This window comes from Rhodnius prolixus, unplaced genomic scaffold (genome assembly GCF_049639745.1).
Source record: "Rhodnius prolixus isolate KJV_2025 unplaced genomic scaffold, Rpr scaffold_8, whole genome shotgun sequence".
NCBI lineage: Eukaryota > Metazoa > Arthropoda > Insecta > Hemiptera > Reduviidae > Rhodnius > Rhodnius prolixus.
In genome coordinates this window covers 37,596,182-37,613,830 of record NW_027411593.1, presented here as the reverse complement: position 1 = coordinate 37,613,830, position 17,649 = coordinate 37,596,182, and the positions used below count along the sequence as shown (strand labels likewise).

General features: G+C 36.2%; 1 long non-coding RNA gene across 1 annotated transcript in view; it reads left to right on the top strand.

Moving 5' to 3' along the window:
* LOC141451413 (uncharacterized) overlaps positions 1–17,096 on the top strand; it is a 228,678-nt gene extending 211,582 nt beyond the window's left edge. Inside the window, exon 5 of the long non-coding RNA XR_012456758.1 lies at positions 16,862–17,096. This is a non-coding gene — a long non-coding RNA (uncharacterized lncRNA). The remainder of the gene's footprint in view (positions 1–16,861) is intronic.
* The last annotated feature ends 553 nt before the right edge of the window (positions 17,097–17,649 follow it).

The following is a 17,649-nucleotide window of genomic DNA, read 5'->3' as shown; positions in this document are numbered from 1 at the left end:
GATAACATAACAGCGTGTGAGGAGTTACCGCTACCCATTGGTGGCTCTCGTTCGAATCAATTGTTAACCTCTGACGCCAAGTAAATCACGTGGCCTGCGACTTCTTAGTCGACGGTTGGGTAGATATTAGAATATGTACTTGCCGGGACCCAACAATTCGAGTCTATAAGTCCAAATCGGTATCATTAGCGGGAAGTAAATCATTAAAAACTGAAATATCTATTCATTAATATGGTCCTTCCGGCCTAAATCTAGATTTCTCGTCTTCGGAAGGTCAAATGTCTCCCTACCGGAGATTGTAGCATCTGGTAATCTTAACGAACTTTCTAGGTTTATTCAGTGCACTGGGCGATTGAGTCGCCAAGCTCCCTAGTGTCCTGTTGCTACTTTGTTAGGTTATTATATTAGCATCTGGCAACTTTTAGCCGGATTTGTTTTTAAACCCCGGTATCTCTTATGAGATGAGGGGTGGCGTGGGACAATGGGCATTTTGGATTCCTTCCCCTTTTTTTTGGGTGGAACCGCCCTTTTAATACAATCTACAATGGTCCTCCCGGCAGGAAGAAAGAATAATACCAATTTCAGTCATTATTTGTTTATTTTGTCTAGGCCTAAATTAAGATTAACAGCGAGACGGGACCTATGCCCCACGGCACCCCAGCCACCAGAGGCTTATTGTGTCCTCCTCCTTTGGATCTCCTACTAAAGTGGATGAAGACTTTACCTACTTTTTGCGCTACTATCTCCTTTGGTCTCAAAGTGATAGACCGTCTCCTCCTTCTCTTCTTTCTGACATTATTAGCACAACGGTTTCGAGCTGATAGGCCCCCACCTTGTACAGGTGCTTTCTGAACCTGCCATGCCCCATGAATGTTGGCCTGTAATCAGAGTAATCTGATTTCTACCCAAGCCCAGAGTCTCTTTGGTTCTTTGTTTACACAGCCAAGGGCATGACACTCTTGCCGTGTTTTACCCCAGGAAGCATCACCCAGTACTTTTCATGTTCTCTCTCCAGATCCCAGTCTCTGAGAGCCTCACGAACTGCACCCTTGGTGATCCCCAGGACTGGTTCCGGGCCAATGAAAGGAGTACTAGCTCCATTCCTGGCCAACTGATCAGCTATTTCATTCCCCTTAATCCCCACATGGCCCGGCATCCATTCCAGCCGAACTTTATTGTGCCGAGCCAGTAGGGCCTTTTTTCATTCCCAAACCAGGGAAGAGGTAGTTCTGAAGGAAGTAAGGGGCCTTCAGTGCAGCTTGTCTGTCCGAAAAAAATGCAAATCTCCCTATTTCTAAGATTCATTCGCAGATTTTCCTCAGCGCAAGTGCCTATGCCTATAATGATAATAAAATAATTGGCATTATTCTTCCTCCTGAATTAATGAAGTAGCCACCAAAAACAATGAACAATACTTGGTACTTTCGGTTAATTTTGAACAAAATCATTATTTTGTCGCCTTGTGTTGGCCAACAAGCAAAGTATCGTATTGATACTTAATACCATTGTTCATTATTAAGTTACGGCGTACAGACAGACAGACAGAGAGAGAGTGAAGGAGAGAGTGAGAGAGAGAGTGTGAGAGAGAGAGAGCTATTTTCGGCAAAAATTCGAAACAGGAAGTTTGACTCGATCTCAATACTTTCCTTAGCTAGAACAGGAAACAAAAATGTATGCTGTGATTTCATTAAAAACAATAAGTGATTAACATTTACCGATGGTTGTGTCAATGGGTGAGAGGCAAAGTGTGGAGGTAGTGATGAGGTTGGCACTATGGCTTGATTGTATGCCATAGTGGAAAGCTAGGACTATTACACAAGTAAACTAGTTAAGGGAAACTTTGGAAACTAAATTCTACTGGCTGGAGAAGAGGTGGAAACTCTCTACTGTTTCCAGAGTACCAGAAGAGACTTGCAATGTAAATTAGAAGAGATGTAACTATAACATTGTATAGGTAACAACTGACAAAAGACAATTTATTACAATAGACATGGTGGCAGAACGACAGAGCGCCCCCCCCCCAGCTAAACGTGACTGGGGGCGGCCCTATAAACGACGACGCGAGCAGATAAGTCCTGTGTCCAAGTATAATGAAGCTTTATTTCCGTTATATGTCACTATATTATACAGTTTTCATATTTTCTCATAATGTTGATTTCTTGCCCGTCAGGTATTTTAATGTCATACTTCAATTTTCTGAATAACTACAATATTTTACAATGAAATCTTCATTTCATTTTGATTCTCTCTAAATGTTCAATTTTTCCTCTAATACTTAACACAATACTTTTCAACTTGTTACTTTTATGAGAGAAACTGTGGTGCAATCTGTTGGCCAGATATAATTAAAATGATTATTAAATTAATAAACCTTAATTAACATTAATAAATAACAGAAAATTTAAAAATTTATTTTTACTTTATTAGAGGCACGTCAACATCTAAGGTTATTGGCGCCCTGAGCTTTTTCCAGTGCACTGCCGGCCTCAGGACAGTGTTTACTTTATTATTATTATAATAAATGTTTTATTAGAACATAATCTGTTACTTGTTTTTTGTTTTCACACATTTAGTGCCTTTTGATCAAATTTAACGATTATTTACATAAACATATAAATACCCACAACTTTATTAATAATTTGGTAATTACAAATTATTCCGTGAGTTCCGCAGCCAGTGTACTTTGATGTGTTTCAAAGTTTGTGTATTATTTTTTAGTGATTTCCATAAAATTGTATTAAAAATTAATTGCATATTATTGTAGGCTACTGTCTAGTGTTCATTATACTTAAATTTGGTGAATTTTTTGTGCACAAGAACTATTGTTACTTCCACTTTCTCGAAATCAAAGTTTCTCGAAACCGGAAATATGTCTTTTGTGTTTCCTTGAGTTCTAAAAAGTTAAATTAAATTAAAAACTAAGTATGTATTAATTACTGCTGAAAAATAAATGTATCCATTCTCAAAAAGCTGCTTCATGCAAGAAGTTAATACTGTTGTAAAAAGTTACCATATTAATTGCCTATTTTTCAGTCGGACTTTAGGACCAAACTACCTCAAATTAGGCGTCATAAACGGAGGCGTCTACCAAACATATTTTGCTATAAAATTCTCATATTAACTTAAATAAAATCCAAGACCAGGGGAATCGAACCACTGACCAACAATACATCTTAGCTTTGCGGGTCTAGACTATCTAACCGCCTAACATACTTTGCTATAAAATTCTCATATTAAAGATTAAATAAAATCCAAGGCCTAGACCAGGGGAATCGAACCCACTAACCAACAATACATCTTAGCATTGCGGGTTTAGTCTCTAACCTCTCGGCTACCGAGGCGACTAGAAAACATACTTTACTACAAAATTCTCATATTAACCATTAAATAAAATCCAAGGCCTAGTCCAGGGGAATCGAACCCACTAAACCAACGACACATGCGTGTCTAGCCTATAACCGCCTAACATACTTTACTATAAATTTCTCATATTAAACATTAAATAGAATCCAAGGCCTAGACCGAGGGAATCGAACCCAGTACCGAAAATAAATTACGGTGTCTACCATCAGTAATAATTCTGCGAAAAGATGTGCGTTTTGGGGGGAAGATTGATTTTTATGTTATTTCTGCAAGAAGCATCATCATTTTGTCTAAGAAATGTATCTAATATTAGAACCTCTATTTAATACCCAAATACTTCTTACTCTATTAATAGTGTAGAATACTAAGCAAGGTATAATGCTTTTGGGACAGAGTTCTGTTATCCAGAAGGAATATTGTGTGGAAATAGAGGACGCGTGATTATCATTTGTCCGGCTTAGTCCAGTCGATGGTGAAGGCCTGGGCAACTCGTTAGCACGCACGTGACTTCATCATGACCCTCAAGCCTCTAAGACGTGATGTCACGTTATATAGTGGGCAGAGAAAGGCGAAAATTGCGGTGGAAGCCCCTTAGTTGTTTTGGTTACTACCAAAACTATCCTCTACTTCCTTCCCAATAGTAACCAATGGGAATATCTTATTCTCCCTCTCATTTACTCTATCTTTTAATCCTATATCTCTTTCTCGGACACTCCTAAGTTGAGGCCATTTACATTTGTTTTTTTTTAATTAATTTTTTGGAACGTTTTGATGGAAAAATTACTATTTTTTTCCTATTTTTGAGGACATTTGTATGGATAAGAAAATTTTGATAATATCTACCAATGCAGGAATAAGAAAATTTTCTTTCAATTCTGTTTTGCCCATTTTTATTTAGCAACGTTTTTCTCCAAATCTATTAGATCTACGTTGTTGTAAAAATTTACAATTATAAACGAAGATATGCTCTACGTTTTAAAGAAAATTTGGGAATTTTCTCTTTTATAGAAAAAGAGAAAAAAATTGTTAAATTTGGGTGTTTTTCAATGTTTCCCTTTTTCGTGCAGTTTTTTGACGATCAACCCTAAATAAAACTGTCCTGCCCGAACAATTTTTAATAAGTATTTCTTAATTTTATTTGATATTCCTAAAGATGTGCAAATTATCTTCTATATATTTGAATATCTTATCAATTGGTTTGTTACAATATTATACAGCGAGATAAGGTTTATAAAGTGAGTTTGTAAGGTATATACTAGATTCATCTAGTGAGCCCAACCATTCTATATATATGCAAATTATCTTCACATCGATCTTTCTCTCCATAACTTTACCTTCATCAAGCCCTTTCTTCAAATTCATCTAGAAATACACCCTTCTACTAGAGGAAATATTAACTATAAATTTTTATTATCATTATTTATTATTAGATAAAAATAAATAATAAATCAAAAAAGTTTAAAATTTCTTGTCTACTATTACTTTTTAATTCCTCTTACTCTGGTAAGTGAGAGAAGGTATTGTAATCGTGCAGATATATTCGTCTTGAGGTCCTCTGAGTCCGAAAAAGTAGTTTTTACAAAATGGTTTGTGTGTGTGTATGTAACCTCACTCTAAGATAAAAATAATCACAGAAAAATCAAATTTAATATTTTTGCCTTAAAAGTAAACTGAGCACCTAAGTTTACGAAATAAGGTTTTAATCAAATTTGATCCAAACTGGTTGTACCATTTTACTGATTCAATTTCGTAGTTTTTCCTAAAATGGTTCCTACGAGTTTGTTTCAACTTTAATAGTTATTTATTTAACAAGTGTGGAAAGTAGTACTTTTCCTCACACGAGGCAGGGTTTGCACAAGCGAGCGAAGCGAGGCGAGTGCAAGTGCAAATTGCCGAGTGTGAGGAAAATACTTTACACTCGAGTTAAATATTATATTTTTTCTGCAACCATTAGGGTTATTAGCTAAAAAAAAAACTAAACAGGAATCACTAGAATCCATTTTAAATTTCTATAAGGTAACAATATAACCTTTTTAACTGTTAAAATTAAAAATATCGAATTATTTATTAAAATATTTTTTTTTTTTTTTTTTTTTTTTTTTTTTTTTTTTTTTGCGCATCAACAGCTGAGGTCATTAGCGCCCGGAGCTTTTTCCAGTGCACTGCCGGCCTCCGGACAGTGTTCTCTCGTTACAGACAACACTGTCCATCACCGGACAGTGAGCTGTAAGAAGCTCCTAGGAAGAGAAAATATTATTTTTATTTCTATATTCCTTTCAATTTTTATTTATTTTTTTAATATTCGTTTTTTAATTATTTAGTTACGTTAAATAAGCTTATTAAAGTTTTACAGAAAATATTTAATAACAAAACTTCTTATATCAAGGAAGCACAATAAAGTTTTTTCACTCACTAGTGAGGAAAGTGAAACTAAAGGGAATTTTCCCCACTAGTGAGGTAAAGTTGGGCATTACACAGCTGATTTTAATTGAGTAATGAGAACATTCCTACATGGTTGCAGAAAAATAAGTTTTTTTTCTAAGTTGCTTCATTTTAGGGCACTTCTAGGTGAAATTTTAAAGCGCCACTTCAATGCATTTTATGAATCTACCTCTTAAGTTTCTAAAATTTCAATTTTAGATGAAAATAGGATAATTCCGGATGTGTTGTTTCATTTTTTCCTCCCAAATTCTAAGATGTATGTCCATTATGCGTGGGTGGTTGAATTATGGTATATTATTTCGTTTGAATTATTCATGATTATATATTTTACTTTTCTCTCTTTTTCTTTTCAATTTTGATATTTAAGATGTGATGATATGGTGGTAGTTGGATAAGATGGTTATCATGATGGCAGTGTAAGAGAAAAGGCCGGGCAAAGGCGGCAAGTATTGATTCTGGCGGCATCTCCTTGAGAGCCTGTGCGACTTGTTGTTAGCAGCGCGGTAGAGTGTAAGAGCGGGGGCGGCTAAAGTTGAAAGAGAGGTACTCTGAGGGGGTGGAACTCCAAACTCTAGTGAGCAATCAGAAATGGAGGCAATACATACCCACGGGCCACCTTCGCTTCATATATATACACCGCAGCATACTCATACGTACGGCCCATATACTCTTACATAGAGGATCTTATGTATATTTCCTTCTCTGTCTTACCCTTGTTAATTTCTAACTCCTTAGGATGGTACTAAACATTCTCCTTTCTCTTACGGCTCGATAAGATTGGAATCACGTATATACATACCCGAACACATACACACATTTACCCAAACTTACACACCACTGGGTTTTCCTCACTTAACATACAAAATCAAACCCATACTATCACATACTAGACCAAGTGAAGATCTTTAGCCTCACAGTGAACTGGTAAGGAATAGTGACGATGTGCACTGGTAGTGGAAATGATGAGAGAGTAGGGCAGAATGAAGTCCCGGGGATTCTGTAAGACATCCAATCAAGGCAGGCCTCCTGGAAACATCTCCACAGCAGTTTCTATCTCTTCCCTTCACATTCCCTCTACACCCTTCACCTAGCCAGGAGTTCTATCCTGTGAGTTCTACCCACTATACCTCCGCTACATCACTTTCACATCATACTAGTTCATCTTACTCTATCCTCTTTACATTTGATCAAAGTAAGAGAGGTACATATATAGTTGAAGAAGCAGCAAGCATTACCGGGGCCGACCAGCTCTAACATAGTGGATGGTATTTCTTGAAGGAGCAACACTAAACCAAACTACCAAGTATCTTCCACTATATATTACATTCACCCACTCTCAGTAGCAGATAGAGTGCTCGGGTACTCATCTTTGTTCCTCTATTTCCACAATGTTGGTTCTCATTTCAGTATCCTTGGTACTCACTCAATATCCTCTCTATCGTTCCCAGCAACTCCAATCCTTATAACCGCCTCCCCACACACACACACTTCCAGCTCCTTCATCTATTTATTCCTCCAATAAGTGTACTCATAGTAGAGACAGAAGACAGCATCTTCACAGTGAAGAGCTAAAGATATTTCCTCTGACTTACCCATTCTGGAAACATGTCTTCTGATCTTTACCATGAGTATGCCACCAGTATACTAAACCATCTTTTCACCTATGTACGGCGTATTTAAGTAACCATATTTCTGGTTTATATTCAAGGCATCACCTAAAGATATATGGTGTAATATCCTTTGAGATAGTTCAATTTTCTCTCGTATTCGGAATGGGTTGGTAAAAAAGATAAGATTTTGCAGAATCCAGATATTTGCCGTTACTTACAACCGATTGTCTTATTTTTTACTCTTTGAATAACTACTTCCGCAAAAAGTTCGAAGTACTTTTTCTCTTAGAATAATTAACTAACCTAGAGTTTCTTAATCTAATCTATATAATAATCTTAATGAAAAAGTAAACAACCTCTTTGTGAACCCCCTTGGAGTGCCTTAAAGTTCCCTGATCGTTTCGCAGTCTCAACGTTATATTGAAAGATTACTACCGAGTTTTTAACTAATCGTGATTCTCCCTTAATATCTGGCAATGATCAAATATCCAATACCAGACCTTCAGGAGGTGAGGACACTGTGAAAGAATGATACATCGCCTCTAATGCTACAGCGTTCTCCATTCTTTCGATGGTATTCAGGACACCAGTTACAGGATATTCAGCAATCACCGCCGCCAGAAATGTTAACTGCTTCTTTTCCAATTCCTCTAAGTACTTAATAGTGTCCCAGATTAATGCCTTCTATAAAGCTCTTGGCTCTTGGTCGACAACCTCTTGCCTCCGTCCAGAGCATGCCCAACTCACTCATCCCTTCTCTTTTTATTAATCCCGTCACTTCGAGATCATCAAGGCAGGTTCGGGTGCCCGGAAAACTGTGCTAGACTTTCCTTTTGCAAATCCTTCATTCAATCCCTGAATGTATAGGGATTCAGAAGGCCAGAACTAGGGTTGTCCCAACTTACTATAAAACTCCTTCATGGGGATTGAATTGCTAATGAATTGTAAATTATAAATTTATCTCAACTGGTCAAACATTTACAGATATCCGCACCATTACTGTGCATCTGAACTGCATCGTTTGCATTTTTCTCTCGGCAATATATCTTTGATCATTTCATGACTATTTTTGTGGACGTAATTTCCAATGAATATGCCAAATAGAAATTTTAAATTTATCCAAGTTCACACACACACACACACACACACACATATATATTTATATATATCATATATTATACAGGGTGATCCATTTAAAACGCACCAATCGCTAATTACTTTTTAGGAAAGCTTATGCAGTCATTCATAATACTTAATACATCATAATTTTTTTAATAAAATGTTAAAAGAACGAGGGATCTCCCTCTGAGAAAGCCACGCTCTTGACCACTAGACCAACCCCTGGCAAGATACTCCTACCGTAATCACAGGTCAAGAAGTCTTGCGTACTGGGTACATTAAAATAGTGTGATGATTGCTTTTATTTGATGATAAAACATCAAATAAATTTTTTTTTTTTTTTTCTTTGCGTCACAAATAAATATTTTTACAGTCAGAGGAGCTCCCAAAACGTGTATTTCTGGTGGAAAATTAATATTGAAAACCGATTACGAATAAAATCAAATTGTAACTTTGATCTTAAATATCTCGACTAATATTAGGGATATCGAAACGAGGTTAACGTCATTTTTTACAATTGTTTGTGTAGTTTTCATAATCATTGTCAAAACTAGTGGTCCTTATGAAACCTCGATCCGTTTATCGGCTGTAACTCCGCCAAAAATGAAGATACAGCATCGGTTGTGAAAAATTTGAAAACTAGACCAAAAAAACATGTAGTTTATTTGTGTTTTTCAGGATTTCCGCCTTCCTAAAAAGCGAGTTTTAAATGGATCACCCTGTATATTGATCCATATCTTATCCCGATTCTGCATTGTAAATATTGTTTTACTCAATCACTTACACGTGCACACAATTAAATATTAAACAATTACCAAGATCCGCACTAATTTCAAAACGGAAACATTTTGGGGGTGTCGGAGGTAATTGGTACAGAGAGCTCCGGTGGCTGTTAGGTGGGTAGAAGTATGCGCGGAGGATGTGCTAGAGAGGGTTAGGAGAAGTGGCAAGCAACAGAGGAGGTGGGTAGGAGAACAGCAGTGGGCTGTTTGAGGAAGTTAGAAATGGCGACGATTGTGATTTCCGGTAACGAACTCATTGTCCCCGCGGGGCCCCCGCTTTGGACATACTCTCATATAATTGTAAAAGGATAATTTGTCATCAGCTAAATTCGCTAATGAGCTGCAGTTTCACTAGTAACATAGTTACTAACACTGTTGCAATTTGGTTGCAATACTCCTGAGTGTACGATTTGTTCGCGGCTTCATCTAACTGCTTTTCTCTTTGGGTATTCCGGCTCGTTTTCCTCTCTTTTATACACTTATACAAACACACACATACCCACCAACATATAGCGGGGCTCTCTTTCTCCTTCAAAATTCTATCGGGGCGTGTAAAATTGAAACATTTGATTGAAGAGAGAAGAGAAATAGTATATTTGATGGTTGTATGCGTTATGTACAAAATATACGCTATATATATATGCAAGCGATTGTGTATCTCCATGTGATTGTGTATATAAGAGATCAATATAGAATATATTGGCAACAACATCCTTCATATATATATATATATATATATATATAGCACAACACTTGTGCACGCCCAAAATTGTGCGCACAAAACTCTTGTCCAAGTGTGCATGTGTGAAAGTTATGTATATGTATATATGTATATTGAAGTGATTGGTCGAGCGGATGATTTGTCCTACCCCTTTCCCCCTGTAGCACCACTAAATTCAATACAATTACCAGTCTTTTGTTTGCTACCCCCTCTCACCAATAAATGGACTATTCCTAAATTCATTTCTGAATTGTATATGTATATATCTATATTATATTCATATTTTAATTATTTATTAATTTTCCAAATTGAGGTAGGAAATATTTATTACCTTTATTTTAGGTATGTACCTAATAAGCCTTAATTAATTGCTGCAGTTATTTTTTTTAAAATTATGTTTGTATAAATGTGAGTTCGAAAAGTTTTGAGTTTGATACAAGCAAAGGTTGTTTTAAATGAACTGTTTAATCGTTATTTTATGGGATTAAATTTTTAAATTAAGGATAGTTCTTTACTTAGACCGAAGACTTTCTTGGAGCCCCCGCACTAGACTTAAAAGTACAGAACTAAACAGACGCTATCGACTACTTAAAAGACTCTTAGACGAAAGACCAAAACTCTCTCTGGACAACAAAAGACTGATTTATACTTCTATTTATTTTGAAACCCATCTGGGCGTATGGAATAGACCTGTGGGGTTCAACCAAACGCTCTAATCTCCAAAGGATTCAATCTCTACAATCTAAAATACTTCGAACTATTTGTAAACGCTCCATTTTATGTCTCCCAACCTGGACTATACACACTGTGACCTTAATATTCCTTTTGTCACACAAGTCACTGAAAACACGATACAGTAAACTCCACTTCAGCCTGCAATCTCATATAAAATCCTCTAGCTCAAAATCTTTCTCCTAGAACTCTTCCTTGATAACCCGGACAAGACGTCTTAAAAGACAGTATGGCCTCGGTGATCTCTCAAGTGAAGAGAGTGACTAAACCATATAATGTTTTGGGAGTGTTACCACTGTGGTAACTTCTCTACTCGTTACCTTTTCATTTATTACTCTATTTTAAATATATCGTTACTTATAAGGCTAACGCGCTGAGTGTAGCACATTAAACGCAAAAAAAAATTATTTGAGAGCTATAATTAATTTGTTTTCTTAATTTTGATTATTTATATGAACAAATATATATAACATATATATATATCAAACAAAAATATATTTCTTTTATAAAAAGAACTTTGGTTCATTTTTTATTTTTGTTCTGACTAAACTGTGCACCATATTCAAATAATGGTTTTGTCTAACTCTTGGTATAAGACCAAATTCTTTGGTCAAAACAATCAAAATACATACGAGGGGGTACCCAAAAATAACCGGAATTGCGTTGCCGCGCATGGAGCTTATGTAGTACGCATTTCTGCCGCTAGACGTGTATAGCGCAATTCCTTGCCAGTTCAGTCCTGCCTGTGTTGTCTGCCTGGCTTGTTCTGTTCATCTGCAGTGATTGTTTTTACCAGCGCTGTTTTGTTCTTTTTTCGTTTTTTATGATGGCAAGTTTAAGTGAACAACGTGCAGCTCTGAAATTTTGTTTTCTACTCGGCAAAAATGCTGCTGAAAGTGTTTTAATGTTGAAAACAGCTTACAGAGATGACGCTATGGGAAAAACTCAAGTATACGAGTGGTTTACTCGGTTTAAAAATGGCGACATGTCGATTGATGACAAACCTCGTTCTGGACGTCCATCAACTGCCCGAATCGACGAAAATGTTGAAAAAATTCGAGAGCTGGTGTTCACAGACCGTCGACAGACAATTGATCAACTGTCAGAGAGTAGTGGGTTATCTTGGAGCTCGGTTCAGCGAATTTTAACGGAAGATTTGGGGATGAAAAGGGTTGCTGCCAAGTTTGTTCCTCGAGTTCTGACTGACAATCAAAAAGAACATCGAGTTGAAACATGTCGTGCTTTGAAACAACAGCTTGAAACTGATCCAGACTTTCTGTCAAAGGTCATCATTACTGGTGATGAGTCATGGTGCTATGGTTATGACCCAGAAACAAAGCAACAGTCGAGCCAATGGAAGACGTCATCTTCACCCCGACCAAAAAAATGTCGTCAAGTCAAGTCAAACATCAAAACAATGCTGATTTGCTTTTTTGAAGCCAAAGGCGTAGTCCATTCAGAGTTTGTCCCCCCAGGTCCAGACCGTCAATCAAACCTTGTATTTGGAAGTTTTTGAAAAGATTGCGCAATAGTGTTCGCCAAAAAAGACCCGATTTGTGGCAAACAGGAGACTGGTTCTTCCACCACGGCAATGCACCTGCACTCACAGCCATCTCTGTTACACAGTTTTTGGCTAAAAATGGCATGGTTCCGCTGCCCCACGCACCTTACTCGCCTGACCTGGCTCCGTGCGACTTTTTCTTATTTCCACGCATGAAAAAGGGCATGAAAGGTCAACGATTTGACAACATTGAAGAGGTCAAGAAAAAAACGAAGAAGGAGCTGTCAGCCATTTCTAAAGATGACTACAAAAAATGTTTCGAACAGTGGAAGCACCGGTGGGACAAATGTATTAGTTGTAATGGAGAGTATTTTGAAGGGGATAAGGTTGTTCTGTAAAAAATTTGTAAATAAATAGCTTTTAAAAAATAATTCCGGTTTTTTTTGGGTACCCCTCGTATATGTTTAAAGGTCTAAAATAGAGAGGAATCGGTCCAGAAAAAGAAACAACTGCTCCGTTTATTTGCCAACGTTTCGACAAATTTATTATCTTCTTCAGGATCTCGATATTACGAAGTATAAATAAACAATTCACCAATTACAATATTGAAGCACAGGAATGAAAAAAATAACATCTTATTAAAAAAACAGTTTGGAAATGATATAATCATTGGAACTTAGGTAGCTATGCAGGTAATTGGTGTATAAAAACGGAGTTGTTCTTTATTCTGGACCGATTCCTCGCTATTTTGATTCCTTAATATAAATATTTTAAGATCAATAAATTCTAATACAATTCCATAATAAAAATACAATATTCTGGCAGGACCCGTGTTTGTATTTAAAAAAAAATAGCTTATTATGGTTTATGAAACGTTTTTTTTAATCCCGGTTTACACATGTTTTATTTTACAAGTACATCATGTATAAGGTAGGTTTCACTTGGGATTAATGATGTCGCCAGTTTCCCAGTCTCGACATTGGGAACAATTAATCAGGGAGGTACTAGGAGAGAGGTACTTGTACTGGTAGTGCACCTATGTCATCCCGGATGATACCCAAATATATCCAGCCGGAGAAGAGATGGATTCTCCATAAACATTAAAACCATAAAACAACAGTTTTGTTAGATGTTCTGTTTGATTAACATTGGATCAACATCCGGCCATGTTTGTCAAGTTTGAATGTAACTTGTTGTCCACGGGAGAGTTTATTTCGATCACCCACTCTTCGACTAGTCTGGCCGAACATGTGCATTATACTCCCCTTGTTTTACAATGTTCCAATTGCAAAATGAACAACTAAATGCATTACACAACTAGTGCTGATAAAATTGCCACAATGAAAACGAATGCAATTCTATTCGTTTTAGTTGTTTCGTTAACTTTAAACTCTTCTCCGTCTCCCTCTATTTTAACATTGTGTATATAAAATTTTGTTATGTTGGTAAATGTTAACAGTTTTCCAAACGGCCAGCAACTTGTTTTACACATTACAATCGTTGTTATTGTTGCAGTTGTTGTTATTCTATTGTACAATTATATATTAACAGCCATACTATTAACAACATAAAACATTTTAGAAAGTATAGTGTGCTTAAATAGTTATTTAGGGCGAAAACTACTATTTTCGTTACAGCACCAACAACAATATCAACTCTGCTAGCGATGAAGTTGTTATGTTTACAATGTTTCTAAACCGTATGCTGTGTAAATAAATAAACACTTTTATTCACTAGTGAGAATAACTTTCCTGTATTCTAGTCTAGTTTTATCAAATTAACACATTCAATTTGATTTTACAGCCTTAGTGTGGTTCATGTTTACAATATCTCTAGTTCTAGTTAATTAACTAGTGATGTCACCAGTATATCACTATAAAAACAGTTTATGTCACTATTAATGGTGGGGTCAAATTAATGACGTCAAAAAAATGATCATTCTTCTTCTACAGAAGCTCCATAGTCCTTAAATCTTTCGTAGGCGCTTGAGATTCACCCTTATAACTCATAATTTCAATCTTAAAGGGCCAAGTGTCGTACTTCATATTCATACGAGGCAATCTAGTAACTGTTCAGCATTAATAATAGGGTGGTATCTTGTAATGTCCAATTACTTGTCTGCCCAATTTCTATGTCTTTATTGAGAGGGGCCATTCTGCCCCTTTTTTTTTTTGTAGTTTTATAGTTCTAGTTGTCTAGAATTTAAATTATTCAAACTTTGACAGGATAAGAATTTCGATTTTTGATCGAAAATACTCATTTTGAGATCCATTGAGACTAATAAAAAAACAAAATTATTTGTATTTATTAAATAATACTTTTGTGGTTGATCCCCTTAGCATGGACTTTGACATAGAATGTTGACAAAAAATATAGTACATAAATGCCAGATACAAAAATATGCAAAATAATAAATTTAAATTAATGAAAACAAAATTATATCAACTTCATCAGAGCTTTTTTTTTAAATATCTGTCTACGTCACATCTTAGCTTTCATTAGCTTTCTTAGCTTTTAAAAAATTACCACTCATTAAGTAAAAAACTTTTATTTTTGAGGATAATTTGACATAATCATACATAGCATTGATTTGATGTACAGAGTTAATAGAATATAGACACACATACACTTCCATCTTGTACTGGACGGAGCAGTGCGCAGAGCAAAAATCCAGCTTGAAGGCACTGTTTTCAATAAAAGCGTACAACTACTTGCGTACGCAGATGATATAGATTTGATAGGTAGATCCCTCAGTGCAGTCAAAGAAGCATTCAGTAGTTTTCTTGGGTCAGGTAAAGCTGTTAAAGTTGTTTAATTTATGTGATGATCGGAAAGACTGAAAGACCTGGCAGCAGAAAAGGAAGTGCAGTAAGGAGTTCTGAAAGTTTATTTTTGCATAGAGTGCATATATTGCAGCTATCGAAGACTTAATAGGTACAAGAGCTGCAATAAATGTTAGTCTTATTGAGATTAGCTAATCTAAGCTGGGATATTAAACGATTTTTTTTTTCAATTTTGATGGAGACAAGCCAAGATAGATGCTGTTCAGTTTAAATCAATTTTAAGTTCCATAGATGCTTTAGATTTTATCCAGGGAGAGATCCCGTTATTCTCAAATCCCTAAATTAAAAATTTAGATAGAAAAACAACTTTGGAATGAGTGCTTAAGTAGGGGTAACACCTATACGTAATTGACCAGATGTAAATACAATATTTTGTACCGTCACTTCAATCTTGCACTGGACGGAGCAGTGCGCAGAGCAAAAATCCAGCTTGAAGGCACTGTTTTCAATAAAAGCGTACAACTACTTGCGTACGCAGATGATATAGATTTGAAAGATAGATCCCTCAGTGCAGTTAAAGAAGCATTCATAAGTTTGGAGAAAGCTGCTCGTGATATAGGACTGAGAGTTAATGAAGAAAAAACAAAATATATGTGTACCGAGACTGAGCTACTTAATCAAATTACAGTAGCAGGACACACTTTTGAAGGAGTGGATAGTTTTGTGTATCTTGGAAGCCAGGTAGATCGCAACAATAACATGCAGTCCGAAATAAAAAGAAGAATTGTTGCGGCTAATAGGTGTTTTTTTGGTTTACATAAATATATGAGTTAGTAGGCTCATATCACGCACTTCCAAGATAAGGATATACAAGACACTTATCCGTCCTGTGTTGACCTATGCTTCGGAATGCTGGACTCTTACCAAAAGTGTTGAGCAAAGTTTGCTAAGGTTCGAAAGAAAGATTCTCAGAAGGATCTTCGGGCCTGTAAAAGAGGGAGAGTCGTGGAGACTGCGATCAAATCAGGAGCTAAGCCTACTGTATAATGAGATGGACCTAGTACGATTTATTAAGATTGGCAGGCTTAGATGGGCTGGTCATGTCGTCCGAATGGGCGGAGACGAAACCCCTAAAAAAGTGCTTGAGGCACAGCTGTTTGATAAGAGAAGAGTAGGCAGGCCTAAAATGAGATGGATAGATGGTGTGGCTAATGATGCGAGGTCCCTGCTGGGAGTAAGAAATTGGAAATTGGCAGCGCAAAATAGAGAGGACTGGCGCACAATGTTGAAGGAGGCCGAGACCCACATTGGGTTGTAGCGCCATGGAAGAAGAGAAATAAATACAATATTTTGTACCGTCACATAAGTAGTCTGGGCAATAATGATTTTTACAAATTAGCCTGAATGTGGGGTGACTCGCATAGCAAAATTAAAAAAAAAGGAATTAAGTAGCTCCATTTTACAAAATAAATTTTCTAGTTTTTAAAGATTCTCTACTTATTGCTCATACTTTGTTCTAAAAATTTCTATTAGAAACATTTTTGCGGGAACGTCTTGGTGATTGGACAACCACCCCATCCCTCTAAAGTACTATTTAGGTATAATGTATCAACACATTAACTATATATTTGATTAAATAAAATTGAGTAAATTTCATGCTAATTTAGCTACGTAAAATGCGTTAAGAAAAAGTCGAATAGATTTTCTTGACGCATTTTCTTATTTCTGTTATTCTGCATTTTTATTTGTTATAATTTGAATAATTTTAAGCTTCTTTTATAGTAATTTTAATCAAATTTATTCTTTAGTTTCAGGTGGAGTGTATGAGTGTTAAATTTCCGGAAGTGTTTTTACGCGATAGTGTTTCATTAATAAATAAATAATCTTTATAAACTAGTGCGTTATAAAATAAATATAATTCGGTTATTCCAAATTCCGGCATAAATAAATGCGTTACAGTACATTGTTATGATTATTTTAAACTGTGTCTGAGTGTCCAGTGTCCTATGTGAGGAACAAGAGTTGCTCTCCAGCATGCTCCAATAAAGGTAAGCTGTGAAAGTACCATTGTTTTTTTTATCACCTGTTTAGAAAAATAATCATTATCTTATTAATGACTGCATCTTACTTTAGTTTTGTTTGCATTCGACTTAAATGGATATTTTAAATTCTCTTTCTTCTTGGAATTATGCAGATTTTTTTATTTATTTCCCATACAAAATGGAGTTTTGTTATCTTAAATGCAATGCAGATAAAGTGCATAATCTGACGGACAAAAAAGTACTTAGGGCCAACTTTGGACAACAAACTGACTTTCACTAAGCACGTTCAGTACAAAGTTAACGCAGGCAAACTCGACTAGTAAGACTATTATTTCCTCTTCCCTCACGTGACTCCAAAATGACTGTGGACTAACAAACTCCTCCTATACAAAGTAGTCATCAGGCTGATGTTACTCTATGCCTGCTCCGCCTGGAGCCCCTGACATGTAGTAGCAACATCAAGAAACTTCAGGACAACGCAAAACAAATTTCTGAGACTCGCAGACAGACTATCCACGACTCACTAGAATTGACTCACTCCACGGAGACTGGGT